Source organism: Cnephaeus nilssonii, assembly GCF_951640355.1.
Source record: "Cnephaeus nilssonii genome assembly, chromosome: 7".
Classification (NCBI taxonomy): Eukaryota; Metazoa; Chordata; class Mammalia; order Chiroptera; family Vespertilionidae; genus Cnephaeus; species Cnephaeus nilssonii.
The window spans coordinates 75,434,361-75,448,431 of record NC_137078.1 but is presented as its reverse complement, the minus strand read 5'-3'; the positions used below and the strand labels follow the sequence as shown (position 1 = coordinate 75,448,431).

General features: G+C 51.9%; 1 protein-coding gene across 1 annotated transcript in view; it reads left to right on the top strand.

Annotated features, from left to right (window-relative positions):
- The first annotated feature begins 11,110 nt into the window (after positions 1-11,110).
- Positions 11,111-14,071, top strand: part of SLC6A9 (solute carrier family 6 member 9) — a 35,615-nt gene continuing 32,654 nt past the window's right edge. The window contains exon 1 of the mRNA XM_079777141.1: positions 11,111-11,442. The gene's annotated coding sequence lies outside the window, so the exon portion shown is untranslated. The remainder of the gene's footprint in view (positions 11,443-14,071) is intronic.

Below are 14,071 nucleotides of genomic sequence, written 5' to 3'. Positions count from 1 at the left end.
AAACAACTTTCCCTCCCAATCCGCGGTTCTGGTCTCAATTAGAGTGCCCTGCAAAACACTGGCCATCCCAGGGCCACGCTAGCCAATCAGAGGTGGTCTCCGGATTTAAAAGCGCAATACTGAAGCAGGGGAAAGCGCATGCCTTGGCCTCTGACATCACTAAGCCGGCACGATGTAAGACTTTTGGCCATGTGGTTTCCTAGAAGGGAAGAAGCCTGTCTGAGATAGAAACTGTAAGTAGAAAGGGGAAGAATGCTTGGCTCCCTGAATCTGGAGACCTTGTTGGCATGTGGTTTCCTGGAATGGAAGACGCCTGTCTGAAATAGAAACTCTAAGTAGAACGGGAAAGAATGCTTGACTCCCTGAACCTGGATCTACTGTTCTTCCCTCCAAAGGAGTCAACACATCTATTATATGCCAGGCACTATTCTAAACACTGTGCAAGTATCAACTCCGTCATCCCCATAACCCTGGGAGGGTGCTGCTCGGGTACTCCGTGTTAGAGATGAGGTTTCCCCAGGTCTCAGAGCGTAAGAGCTGGGAGGCAGCTGGGCAGCTGGCGTCAGAGTCAGCTCTCTACGTTTGAGCCAGATAACTCTCTGCTGTGAGGGACTGTCTTGTGCTTTGTAGGACCCTGGCCTCTCCCCAGTACTTGCTGGTAGCACACCTTCCCCCCTAGTTGTGACAACCAAATGTGTGTGCAGGCACAGCCAAATGTCCCTGGGGAGGGGAGGGTGGCCCCCAGTTGAAAACCACGGCTGCCGCTCTCCTGCCTCCCAAATCCTTTCTGAATCGCTATCGAGTCACCCAGATTCTGTGTTGGCCACAACTCAGGGTCACCGAATCTGTGTGTCAAATACAAACACAGATGTCCCTCAAACACCCGGTGTGCCTCAAACCCTGGGTCACCTACAATGCATGGCCACCGAGAGCCTGTGTTGTCTAAAACCCCATTGTCACCTACCAGTCTGTGTCCTAAGACTTCCTGTCACCCACGGTCCTGTGGCTGAGATCTGTGTAGCCTGTTACCCAGTGATCCATGCCCTCTGTCACCAGCCAGTTTCCCAGATTCATGGCCACAGAGCTCTTCACAGAGACAAGGAGACAGATACACAGACGCACTATACAAGGCAGGGAGGGGCAGAGAGACTCACAAGGATGAAGACCAAAAGAGGCCTGACCCCCACAAGGCCACAGCTGGTTATGCTAAATGGGTCACTGGGGACCTTAGACCTGGGGGTGGGAAGGCTAGATTCTGGGAGTAAGGAGCTTAGACCCAATGTGACAGCTAATCACCCACACGAGGCCTCTGTCTAGGTCACCAAGCCCTGGGCGGCCCTATGCCCTAGGTTCACTCTTCTATTCCTCCATCGGGTACTCCACTGACAAAACCTCCTCCCTGATACACATTGCTGGGGGGGGGGGGGGGGGGGTCAGACCCTCTCAGCTTCCCCTCTAGTTCTGCCACCAGAATACCAGGAGGAGGCAAGAGACATCCACCAGCATCTAGAGTGTTGGTGAGGGCTGGGTGGGTGTCTGGACAGAGAGCTTGAGTTTCCCACTAGATTGTCTCAGGAAGGATCTGGCTGGGACCGGAGAAACGTCTTCCTCTGAGTTGAGAGACATGGTGAGAAATGGATGGTCCCTCATTTTCAGGCCCCCTTAAGCCACAGGGCCCCTGAGCATTACCAAGATGAGAGAATTAGGCCTATGATTGGGGGCAATAAAAGACTTTAAAGCAGCCCCACCCCACACACATGCTTGCCTGGCCCTGTTGCCATAGTGATGCCCCAGTTGCTTCAGAGGCGGCTGTTGGTTCTTGAAGGAAGGGTGGGGGGCGGGGGCAGTGGATCCTTGAGCTGAGGCGGGTTAGGGTGAGAGGTCAGTGCTGTCTGGGAACATTCTTGACTGTGTCGGGGCGTGAAAGCCCAGGGTTCATCTCCACTCCTGCTTCTCTCAGCTCCAGGCTCCACATCCTCCGCTGCTCCCGAGAGGGTGTCTCAGAGTCGGAATCCACCTGTAGCTCAAGGCCCAAGTGCAGGCTCCGGTATGAGGGCTGATCAAGGGGTTCAGGTAGGGAGCTCAAGCGTGTTGCCCCAGGTAAGGACTCAGAGAGATTCAGTGGGGAGGATGGAGTGTGAAGGCTTGGCATAAAGGTTCTGGGGGGGAAATCCAGGCAAGTCATTTGTTCAAGGGTTCCGGTTTGGGACAGACGTGCCCTGGACATGACATGGGCTTTAGTGGAGGCTCAGAGTTAAGGACCCGAATATGAGGGGCTCAGGTGGGGCTCAGGTGAGGATCTGTGCTGGTCTCTCCCTTTGGTGGTAATTTGTTACAAAAAAAACCACAATTGTTAAAGTACTAAACTTTAGATGAATAACTTTTTGAATGTATACATTAAAAGGGATTTAAGGGCAGTTACATGCCTAGAGGTTTCTCTTAACCTCTCTGAGGTTGAGTTTTCTTATCTATAAATAGTACCTAGCTTATTGAGTCATGGTGAGGATTAAATGAGAAAATGAATTAAAGTTAACAGAACGATCTCAAGGAATACTAGCTTTTTAAAAAAGTGTGCTTAGAAACAGAAGAGTTCAAATGAACTAAGAACACCAGTAATTGTGTGGAGCCCAGCCCAGCCAGCCAGCCGATGTTATCGGTCCTGGAGGCAGTAGCTATCGAGGGATCAATTTTTTTCTTCTCATTAAGGAAGACCAGGCTGTACAGGGAGAAAGTGACAACATGCACATTCAACGAAGGAGAGAGAATGTCGCGAACCAGTCTGGGAACATGCTGAAAATCTGTAGCTCATATGCATTGTAATGTGAGCAGCTGATTCTCGGAGAGTACATTAATAATAACAAAGACCTAGGGCAAGAAAATAAAGGCTCTTTTTAAAGCTGGATATAATTGACATATAACATTGTGTAAGTGTAAGGTGAACAAGATATTGATCTGATCCAGTTACATAGCAATATGATCGCTAGCTAACACCTCTAACATCACACAGAACTATCATTTCTTCTAGTCGCAGGAAAAATTAAGATCTAGTCTCTTGGTAAGTTTAAGGTTTATAATATAGTTTAGTTGTCTTTGAAAAAAATAAAACTCTAATCCAGTGGCTCTCCAACTTTTTGAACCCAGGATCCCTTTTACATTTTTTAAAAATAATTGAGGACCCAAAGGGTTTTATTTTAGTGGGTTTTATCTACTGATATTCATTGTGTTCTAAATTAAAACTACTGGAAATTTAAAATATGTATTAATTAAAAATAATAATATAAATGTATTATATGTTAACAGGAAAAGAAAAATAGTTACACATTTTCCAAAACAAAAACGTTAGTGAGGACAGTGTCACTTTTGGAAATCTCTTTAATGTCTGGCTTCATAGGAGACAGCTGGACTCTCATATCCACTTCTGCATTCAATCTGCTGCAATATGTAGTTTTTGTTGAACTATGTGAAGGAAACCCAGCCTTACAACATACGTATTTGGAAAAGAAAGAAGTATTTTAATAGCCTTCTCAGTTAATTGTGGATATTCTTCTGTGATACTATACCAAAACTCAACAGGTGTAGTTCCTTAAAAGGTCAATTGCAGTGTGGAATCTGAAACTATATAAATGAATTTTTTTCATATTCTGTTACATTAAAATCCATAGGGCAGCCCTAGCTGGTTTGGCTCAATGGATAGAGCGTTAGCCTGGGGACTGAAAGGTCCCAGGTTCCATTCCGGCCAAGGGCACATGCCTGGGTTGCAGGCTTGATTCCCAGTAGGGGGCGTGCAAGAGGCAGCCAATCAATGATTCTCTCTCATCATTGATGTCTCTCTCTCTCTCTCTCTCCCTTCCTCTCTAAAATTGATAAAATATATTTAAAAATAAAATCCATTGGGCAGTCTTGCACTTTTTCCCTCTTTTTTTATTTTATTTTGTTATTTGGGGACAGTCTTGTACTTTTTTTCTTTTTTAATCCTCACCTGGGGATGTTTCCATTGATTTTAGAGAGAGAGGAAGAGAGAGAGAGAAACACAGATGTTAGAGAGAAACACTGATCAGTTGCCTCCCATACGTGCCCTGACCGGGAATCAAAACTGCACCTTTTTGGTGTGTGGGACAATGCTCCAACCAGCTGAGCCACCTGGCCAGTGCAAGTCTTTTATCCATGTGTGATTTGGTTCTAGTACTAGTTATCTGGTTCATTGACAAATATTGGTTCACTGAGTCATGCAACTTTCCAAATATTGACACATTTCATTTAACAATAAAAAAAAAATCCACACACATTCGTTATTGTCCTTACCAATCTCATCAAAATTGGGAAGCTTTCAAATTCACGGTAGCAAATACAAATTTTTAAAATTCTAACTTTCTCTTGAAAGCTCTAATTTTATCGTTGACAACAAACACTAATATTACAGGGGGAAGGTTAGGGAGAGGTGGGGGAGATAAGAGATCAATCAAAGGACTTGTATGCATGCATATAAGCATAACCAATGGATGCAAAACTCTGGGGGGTGAGGGCATATATGGGAGTGGGGTGGGGGGGCAATGGTAAGATATGTACACATATAATACCTTAATAAAAAATTGAAAAAACAAACAAACACTAATAGTCCCCCCCTCCCCCCACGAAGTGACAGGCTCACTCCATTCATTTTCCAGAAAAATGTATGTCAAACATCCCAGTCTGAATAACTATTTTTCGTCATTTGTTCTTTTTCAATGAGAAAAGCGGTGTTCGGCTCACACCTCAACCTCGGAGTGCTTTTCCTTGATATAATGATCACACTTCAGGAGGCAGCAGGCATGCTTTATATAGACTTCACATTAGTCACACAGAATATTAAGATGACATGTACTCACAGGCTGAAAGTTAATAATATCAGTAATTTTACTGCTTCATTAAGGAAATTTCTAAGTGAAACTATTCTTTTTTTCCTTCCTTTCTCCTTCCTTCATTCCGTTCCTTCCCTTTTTTTTCTTTCTTTCTTTCCCGTGCATGCATCGTGGCAGCGGCACGTGCAAGGACTGCTGGTGCAGCGGGGAGCCGCACCTCAATTCCCATTGGGTGCCAGCAGTCGTACCCACCGCTGCTCCTGCATCATCAGCACAAATATCAACAAAGCGAAAATGGCAAGTAACAATGTAGTATTATTATGAAATGACTTTTGCCTGTGGATCCCCCTGGAAGGGTCTTGGAGACCCCCAGACTCTGTGAACACCACCTTGAGAACCAATGAGAACCGATACACTCAAATTAAAGAATTAGAATAGCTTAATGTCCTTTTTAAATGATTGTTTTTTGAGATATCACACAAAGGTTTGTAAAATGCTTTCATAAATATCCCATGGGAAAAAAAATGAAAGCCAACTCCATTTGTGGTACTATTTACTTTACTTCCGCAAAAAAAAAAAAAAAAAAAAAAAGCAGGGGGTAGGGGAGGAATTAGAACGGGGCAGGCCCATGGGAGTGCATCAGGCATGTGAAGTCATCCATCACATGTGTCATGGTGAGCAGTCACAGTCCTGGGACTGTAAAGGCAAGTGGTGCTGGGAACTCCGGGCCCTCTGTCACCTTCCCCCACACGGTTTCACTAGCCACACCACGCTCCTCCACAACACACATACGGGCGGACTGATTTCACAACACACAAATGATGAGCCCTGCCATGGTTATACTCACACAATACAATCACAGAGTCACAGCAAAGCTACACAAAAAGTCCCAGCAGCCAAACACTCAACCTTATTGTGCTCAAAAACAGGTCACACTGTTTTACAACTGTGATTGGAGAATTTCAATGGCCAAACACCCAATCATAGTTTCACTCAAATTATCAATATGGCACATTAAACCTCTACTGGGTCACCATGGGTCTGTGTGCATAATGTCCTTAAGGTGAGAGCATAGGTTTTGGAGAAGGCCAAGCTGGGTTCAAATTCAAGTTCTCCCACTTACTAGTTCTGTAATCTTGGGCAAATTACTTAACCTGTCGGAACCTTCGTTCTAGAAAATGGAGATAACTCCTACCTTGTAAACTTGATGTGAGGGTGACATAAAATAACCAGACAAGGGACAGGGTCTTGTCTGGCCAGCCGTGCCCTGGGGGCCCAGCTGTAATTGCCATGTATGGTTTCTGTCACCAGAGGGCACCAGGGCTCTAAGATGTCTGTCTGTGGGGGTTGCTAGAAGAAACCAAGCCTGAAAGGCCAAGTGTGAGGGGCTGTGCAGGAGGCAGAGTCTGTGTAAGAGGCTGCACAGACTCTGAAAATCCCAGTGGGGCACAAGCCACCCAAATGTGCTGCTGGGTAAGCTGGGTACCTCCTGGGGAGCATCCTGATCTCACCTGGGAAGGAGGATGAGTACGTGCTATATACCAGGTCTACCTCACACATATTTAATCCTCACAGCAATACTGTGATTGAGTGACTACTAGTAGTATTTTTATTGAGGAATGTTGAGGAAACTGAGGTCCCAGTTTACCCCCTATTAAATGGGAGACCTAGGATATGAATGAGGCAGCCTGGCTTCAGAATTCATGTTCCTAACCATTGCTCTACATTGCTCTCCCAGGGACGCTTCCTCTCCTTCTTCCTGGGGCTCTGCCAGGACTCTGGCCTGTCTGTCCTGGAGCTCAGCCAGCCCCAGCTGACCCTTTCCCCTCTTCCAGCCAGGTCCCCGCCTGCTCCCTGGGACAACTCTGGTAACAGACTTATCAGGCATGTGGGGGAGACAGATAAGGCAGGGCCCTTGAGCACGGCCTTATCCAGCCCTGCTATCCCCAGCTGCTGGAAGTTGTGGGGAGGTGCCAACAGATGGAGCCACACCCACCCAGGCAATCATACCACCCACGCCCAAGGCTGCTGTCAATACCTATGATGTCATAATTCCCTATGATGTCATAATTTGTAGTGACATCATTGCTCTGTCCCTCCTTCAAATCTGAAGGGGTTACTTAATGGGATTTGGGGAAGCAGTTAGGCAGGAGCCCAGTCTCCAGGTCACCAGGCCGAGTGGGACGGCCTGGGCCGAGGGGTCACAGGTCCTCCCCAGGCGGACGGCTATTTTGGGTGTTGGTTGCTCCACTTATCGCCACCACTCTTCCTATCTTCCCAATCCAAAGAGGCTTTGCGTCCGGTGGGGACAGGGGTTATGGGGAGGACTCTCAGGCCTACTGCAGGCGGCTCTGGGGTCAGCCTGCTGCTCCCCACAGAGAGGCCTGAACCTCAGAACCTGGGGGTCTGAAGGAAAAAAGGCCTTACATCCCATTCTTTGGAAAAGCAGGGAAGCAGGGAAGTTTTATAAGGATGGCCAGACAGATGGATGTAATCAGACCCACTCTGACATGTCAACTTGCTGACACAGTCTGTGCTCACAGCCTCACACCAACACCATCACATGCCAGCAGCCATTCGTTCTCACACATGGGCCACAAGCAGCAACACTGTCCCCCAGCGAGACATCAACAGGCACATGGTTGCATGATCCATATAGAAGAACAGGAGCCCCTATTCTATAGGTAAGCACAATTCCCTGCACACAGTAAACATACACTCACAGGCGGTGAGTAAATGGACATTCATTACACAGGTCCTGCAACCTGGGTAGGGCAGGGCCTGGAGGAAAATCTACCCCTCCTGTTGCCCCTCTTGATCTCTGCAGACCCAGAAAGGGAGCATCAGAGAAACACTGCTGCTGCTTCCAGCACCCCCCCATCCCCAGCTTCAGTGATGGCCACTCCCCAGGTAACACCAGTCACGGAAGGGACCTGTGTCATGCAGGGCACCACTCCTTCCCCTCCAGGCTCTTTCCCAGTGAATTGGACATTGGCTCTCTGAGAGTTGGGTGTTAAGAACATTGAGTGGGCCCTGGCCGGTTTGGCTCAGTGGATAGAGCGTTGGCCTGTGGACGGAAGGGTCCCAGGTTTGATTCTGGTCAAGGGCACATGCCCGGGTTGCGGGCTCAATCCCCAATAGGGGCTTGTGCAGGAGGCAGCTGGTCAGTGAGTCTCTCTCATCATTGAGGTTTCTATTTCTCTTTCTCTCCCTCTCCCTTCCTCTCTGAAATCAATAAAAATACATATTTTTTTAAAAAGAACATTGAGTTGTCTAGATGTTGGGCATCCTGGGCATTAGGCCCCCTGGGTGTGGGCACTGGAGGGTCTGGGTATTGGGAACTCTAAGTTTGGGGGGTTTCTACAGTGTGGGGAGCTTTGACAGCCTTGACATTTGGGGATTCTGGCCCTGGCGAGCTCTAAGGCGTTTAGGTGCCTGGGCACTAAATGCTCTGGACATCAGCGCTGCCGCCCCACCCCAGGGAGGGCCAAAGTCAGTGTTTCCAACCGGTATGCCTAATTTATCTGGAGCCACCGAGGTCCCGCCTGGAACTCTGCTCTGGGCCCCATGATTGGTTCGTGCTGCCCCATGGATCAGGGCCAGAGGTAGTACAACAGCGTGTCCTGAGGGGCACATGGAGCCCTGGAGACAGCTCTTGGATCTAGAACCAATCTAACGAGCTCCTCTGCCTTGGGACAGAGGAGGGAAGGTGCCAGGCACTCATCACTGCGCTTGCTCCAAGTTCAAGGGAGAAGGAACCAGACGGCAGAGCCCAGACAGGCCACTGACGATCGTGTTTTCTAGCTGCTGGGGCTCCAAGGAGGTAGAGACCACCGGTCAGGACAGGCTACAACTCAAAGCAATGTCCACCTTCCCCCAACTCCCAACAGGGTCCCTCAGCACCCTCCACCAAGGTGCCAAGGCTGCCAGCTCCTACAGTGCTCTCCAGAAGGGGCCCCCGTCTGGCCTTATCCCTGCTTCTACCAGACACACACCTACACTGATTCGGTGAGTCCCGACAGAGGCCTTGATCCTGCAGGCTGGTGACAAGTAAGGAAAGCAGCCAGCACTGGGGATCTGATGCTGGGCGCAGTCCTCCGAGGAAATAGCACTATAACTGGAGGTTCCTGAGGCACGCCTCAGCCCACGGTGGGTGGGGCCCAGCCAGCTGCCTTTTCTCTTGCTGCCCTGCCCCAGCAGAGGCAGGCCAGATATCTGACCCCAGTAGTCCTCCTGTCTGTTCTCGGGCCTGATCCCCCCTACTCTGTCCACACACCCTTCCCATCCTGGGAGTCAGTTGCCCACATCCAAAGGAGGAAGGTCATCCCAGCTCTGACCTGGGCTTAGCCCAGACCTGCCTCCCCTGGGGCCTCTCTCTGGTTGGAAAAAAACAGCTGCCCTAGTCCCTGTCTCATGAAAACAGCTTTTCAAACTAGAATCTTTTCTCACAAGCTTCTCGGCATTCAACTCACTATATGGTTTCCTGAAACCCTATCTGGATCAAGATGGGCAAAATGTACACATTTATCAATCTTTCTATATGTATTCAAATATACTTTCTGTTATGTCATCTGTTAGTCTAAAAAAAACCCCTTGGGCAACATCTCTAACTTCCCCAAACAACCCAGGGGAAATCTTCTCTTTCCCCCACCCGTGGGCCGTGGGCTAAGGAACTGGGCTGCCTCCCTGATGGTCTTCCTCTTCCTGGTAGGGCCTCAGAAGGCTGAATCCTGAGCACCCCAGCCCCAGCCAGGCCTGAGGGGCTCCGAGCACCCTGAACACCCCTTCAGCCTCCCTCGTATGGTGTCTCCGTGTACGAGGTAGGAAAGACCCACTTTCCCTGGGCCATGACAATCTTAAGAACCTTCACTGACACAGTGGTCTCTTCTCACTCCCCCACCCCCAGTCAAAGGGAAAGGAAGCCATCGCCCCCTCCTCTCACTTTCTTCCTTGTCCCCACTCCACTACTTGGGGGTCCTCTTCCAACAGCCTCTTTCCTGCCTTCCCTGTGTGGTGGCCCTTTTTTGACAAGCCTAAGGTGGGAGGGAGAGACCAGAAGCAGAATGTACTAGTATGCCCTAGCAGGAGCGGCAAGAAGGGCACGTACACACACACACACACACACACACACACACACACACACGACACCACAATTCATTCATAGAATATAAATCCTAAACATCCTATACCTGCTAGGTTTGGCGAAAAGTAAAAATGAAAATCTTGCTGATGAGACCTGCCTGTCTTCTCGGATCTGATCAAGTCTCCAACGGGAATAGGTTGTAAGTTCTGAGATGGTAGGGTCCTGGGGAGAAGGTCTATGGAGTACACCCGAGAGTCTGGCCAGCAGGAAGTGCCTGTGCTTGATATCAGCTATCTTGCTCAGTGCCTCTGATCGTAAGTTAATAAAGTGGATTCTCACTCTGTCAATTGATCTTGTACAAGTTTGGCATGTGTGCCTCAGCTGCTAAGAGGTTGATTGTCCCCAGAGAACAACTAAAACCTGTTTCCTGGACAGACAATAGTGAAGAATGTACTCAGGTAAGGCTGGGACATCAAGGACTGTTCTGACAGCCAGTACTTACTGGCCCTTCTCCCTGACAGCTGGTGGCTCTCACAAGGTAAGCAAATGTGGAGCCCCTTTCCACCACTGCCAAACTTTCCATCGCTCCCAGAAGAGCCTGGAGCAACGTGTTTCCCATAGAAGTATCTTTACCTTAGCTGATCCTCTCCACTTCTCGGGGAGGAAACTGAGGCTCGCCAAACCTCCTTTTGGCCAAGTCTCCTTTAGCTGGTATTGGAACCTGGTCTGTCTCCCCAGGGGGAGAAGAGGAGGCCCAGGTTCGCGTCTGCAGCCCTGTAACACAATGGCCAGAGTAGGGTTGACCAAGCCAGGGGTCAAAGGAGGGTCCCTGGAGAAAAGATTACCCCTAGAGCTCCAGTTCTGAGGAGTAGGACCAAGGCCTTAACCCAGCTGTGCCCACATCCCTAGCGGCGCTGTTCCAAAGGGAATGGAATTTGCTCAGACTCCGCTCTAGGGGAAACGCAGGCGCAGAAGGCCGGGGGACCTGGCAGGCTAACTGGAGCCCCAGCCCCCTAAGTGGCCCAGGTCTTCTGGCTTCATTCCAGCCTAGCCCGAAGGGGACGACATCTGCTTCCTCCAAGGGCCCCAGCTGGAGGGAAGAGAGGCAGGGACGGAGAAGGGGGCTCCTTTGTGGAGCCCGCTCCCAGGGGTTAGAGGGGATCCATCATCTGAAAGCTGGAGTGACTTGTAATTTTATTCCCTGGGAGGAGGAGCCTGAGAAGTCGGCCAGGAGGGGTGGGGATGGGGGGGTTGGGCAGCCAGGAGAGCTGTTCTGGGAGGGGAGGGACTTGGCTAGGTCTCCCAAGCCTTCTCAGTCTCTAAACTTTCACCAAAGTCTTGGCCCCCGCCTCCCCGAAACCAAAACACAACAAGCTCTGGAGGAGCCGCGAGCAGCGCAGCGGGGCGGGCGGACTCGGGGCGGCACTACGCCTCGGAGGCTGATGCAACTTTCCCTTTAAGAAAGCCACCTGGGCGCAACGCGGTGCGGACCCAGCACGCTGGGCCGGGGGCTGCAGCATGGTAAGGAGGCTGGGGGAAGGGGGCGCTGCGGCGCGCACCTCCGTCTGTCCAGCCGTCGATCTGGGCGTTTGGTGGCTCCTCGGGATTGAGCCCCAGGACCAGTGTGCGTGCGGCGTGTGTGTATGTGTGGGGTGTGTGGAGCAGGGGGGTGGGGGGGTGTGATCGAGCATGCTTGCAGGCATCTGTGGGTAAGAGTTTGGGTGCACGCAAGGGGATGTACGTCTCGCCACTGAGGCCGGGGTAGGTGCGCGCGTCTGGGTGTCTCCGCTGTCACCAAGGAGCTGAAGCCCGCAGGAAAGGCGGGGTGTGGCGGGGGGGGGGGCGCTCCCGGAGTGGGGGCGCTGCGTGCGGACGCCCGCTCGGTCGGGGGCCGCCGGCGCCGGGTTGTGCGGGTAGCACCGGAACCTGAGCGAGTCACGGTCCGTCTGGGCGCCGCTGGGTCTGCGCGCCGGGGGTCTGTGGGGGCCCGGAACCGGCAGGCCGTGCTTGCGCCCCGCCTGCCAGCTCCGGCTCCATCTCTTCGCCCTGCTGCCACCCTGGCTGCCTATCTGGCCCCTCCAGCCGGCTGGTCTCCCTATCTACCCGCCCACCTCCTGGCCCGTGCGGGTTCCCGGGGGCTCGCCGGTCCCGGGAAGCTGCGCCGAGGAGTCCGGCGCTCTCCGGCTCTTTGTCCGCGACTCCCGGTCGTGGCTTTGGAAAGGGACTAGGGCCGTGGAGTTCTTTGGGGGATGCTACCCCGGGAAGAATCTGCGCCCTCCCCATCCCAACCTTCATTCTGGGCGCTTACAGGGCGGGCTCGGGCGGCCACAGGTGAGGGCAGGGGCCTAGCAGCCTGGGGCGCCACCCCCAATCGGCGCCCCGCACCCCGAAGCCAAGGCCAGAGGGAGAACCCGACGGGGCCGGGGCCGGGCGGGAGGGGGCTTGCCCAGAGGGCCGGGAAGGGCGGGAGTCGGCCCGGGGGCGGGGAAGGGGGCGGGTACCTGCGCGCCGCGGTACTTTTCCACGGCGGGGGCGGGGGCGGGACCGCAGCCTCCTCACTAGTGGAGAGGCCCACACGTGGTGGCTGATGTAACGCCCGCCCCTCTTCCCACCTACACCCCGATTAAAGCGGACGCACCCCGCTTCGAGGAATCGGGGCGCTCCGGATGGTGCCGCAGCCCCAACAGCGACCGCACCCCAGCCTGCCGGCCGGGGCCTCCTGGCAGTCTGCGGGCCGCTTCTTAAAGGAGCCGCGCCTACTTTCGTCCTGCTCTCCGCAGGCCACGCCCTCTCGTTGGTCTCTCTTAAAGGAGCCACATCCCCGGCTCTCTGACAGCTCCCGCACAAAGCCTGGGTCTATTTCTTTGCTGAACCAAGCCGGATGCTGCTGTGGCAGCCAAATAAAAATCGGGGGGTCAAGGAGTGGAGGAGAGAAGGACCTAAAATGTTAAAAGACTCCTAAAGTGAGGGCCCATCAGAAGGTTGGGGAGTAGTGGGTGAGGGGCTGGTTCTAGGAAGGGACTAATAGGCGACACTGAGCATGCCCAAATATTTACAAGGACTGCAGAGAAAACGCCCCCTTACTTGGCCTACACTGCGACTGCGGCGGCGGCACCGCGGTGCCCAGCCCTGGGGACAGAAGAATCACAGCTCTGCCCTGGAAGATCTCTCCCGCTGGCGGGGCGCCAGATTTGGACACAAGTAACTGTGCTGCTACACTGTGTGTGACGAGAGTGTTAATCAGATGTACACAGCGTGCTTTGGCGGTACGGTGGAAAGGTTGACTGCAATGGGAGGAGAGAAAAAAAGGGCTCTTTGAAGATAGTGACATTGGGACAGGTTTTGAAAATGGATCGGATATATACAGATGGAAATGGAGGCAAAGGTGCTCAAGGAAGAGGGAACCACCTGAGCAAAGGCACGGCGGCAAGAACTCTCTGGGAATGACGAATACTCCCGCAGGGCCGCAGGTGGCCCTGGATAACCAACCTGGGCCCAAGGCATAACCCAGGGCCCTTCGCTGCTCCCACAGCCCCTCCACTCCCTTCCTCAAAGTGAATGGAGATTATGCTTCCTCCTCTTTTACACGGTGAGGCCCTTGAAAACAGGGAACGAACCTGACTCTTTTAATTCCCCAGGGAGGACTCCAGGGCTTGGCCCAGATGGACCCTTAAAATTGACTGACCTGACAATACTGTTTGGGGGAGAGGAAAGACTGAGCAACGGGACTAAAGGGGCCCAGGTCTGGTGACTGCCCTCTCACTGTGACTGCCTCTCACCAGGCACCATTGGGTGGCTCACAGGCAACTCAGTTTGCCCAACCCAGCCCATTCTCCCCCTCCTCCAAACCTGTAGGATTCCTGTCTCCGGGACTGGCATTGGCTTTTTCCTGTTGCACCAGCAAAAGCCAAAGACCCTGCCTTGTCCCTCACTCCCAATATCCAATTCATCACTAATTCCTACCAATGTCATCTTCTAGATTCTTCTCAAATCTGTATACCTTTCCCCTCCTGAACATCACTTTCATACCCAAGATCTCATCTCTGGCCTGGCCTCTTCCTAATGGATTTCTTCCGTACCCTTCTCTCTTCCTACCACTCCTTTCTCCACTGTATCTATGGTGATGTTCTGAAAATGTATATTCCACCAA